The sequence below is a fragment of the Leucopleurus acutus genome (assembly GCF_964270905.1).
Source record: "Leucopleurus acutus genome assembly, chromosome: 5".
In the NCBI taxonomy this organism is placed as follows: Eukaryota; Metazoa; Chordata; class Mammalia; order Artiodactyla; family Delphinidae; genus Leucopleurus; species Leucopleurus acutus.
The window spans coordinates 119752859-119753825 of NC_139147.1; the positions used below are offsets into that span (position 1 = coordinate 119752859).

At 41.5% G+C, this 967-nt stretch overlaps 1 pseudogene across 1 annotated transcript; it reads left to right on the forward strand.

Annotated features, from left to right (window-relative positions):
- Positions 1–231: 231 nt before the first annotated feature.
- Positions 232–708, forward strand: LOC309961970 (small ribosomal subunit protein uS17-like; annotated as a pseudogene). The gene has a single exon. The product of its transcript is annotated as a small ribosomal subunit protein uS17-like (transcript).
- The last annotated feature ends 259 nt before the right edge of the window (positions 709–967 follow it).

Sequence of the window (967 nt, forward strand, 5' to 3'; positions counted from 1 at the left end):
AGGAAAAGAAGTGATTCCGAGTGAAGTACAAGATAAAACACATCTTTTATGGGGTTCTTTTTAAATGTAATAAGTTACCTTAGAACAAATTATTTGAAAATAACTTATGAAATTACCATCAGAACACGTATCTATAAGCTATAGCAAAGATTTCATGAGATTTTTAAGTCTTCTGAATCTTTTCCTTTCTTAAATATTAAAACATTAACCTTTTTTCAGGCGGCGGGGAAGATGGCAGACATTCAGGTGGAGAGTGCCTACCAAAAGCAGTCGACCATCTTTCAAAATAAGAAGAGGGTTCTGCTTGGAGAAACTGGCAAGGAGAAGCTCCCGCATAACAACAGGAACATTGGTCTGGGTTTCAAGACAACGAAGGAGGCCATCGAGGGCACCTACAATGACAAGAAATGCCCTTTTACTGGTAATGTTGTCATCCAAGGGCGGATCCTGTCTGGTGTGATGACTAAGGTAAAGATGCAGAGAACCCTTGTCATCCTCTAAGACTACCTCCACTGCATCCGAACGTACAACCACTCCGAGAAGTGCCACAGAAACGTATCCGTGCATCTTTCCCCCTGCTTCAGGGACGTCCAGATCGGTGACACTGTCACAGTGGGCGAGTGCCCTCCCCTAAGCAAGACGGTGTGCTTCAATGTGCTCCAGGTGACCAAAGCTGCTGGCACCAAGAAGGAGTTCCAGGAGTTCTGAGACTGGACCCCTGCCCACTGCCCCAGACAAAGTAAAGTTTTTTTTCCCAGTCAAACAAAACAAAACAAAACAAAAACATGTTAGCAATATTGTCTCAAAATAGAGTTACTATCCAGTAACTCCACAAAGGGGTTTTCTTTTTTTTCTCTGTAGGATCTCAGAGTGCATATTATCTCATTTTAAGACTCCATTCTATGTGTTCTTTATAACAGGTTGTTTAAGAATAAAACACAATTAACGTAGAATTGCACCTAAATTA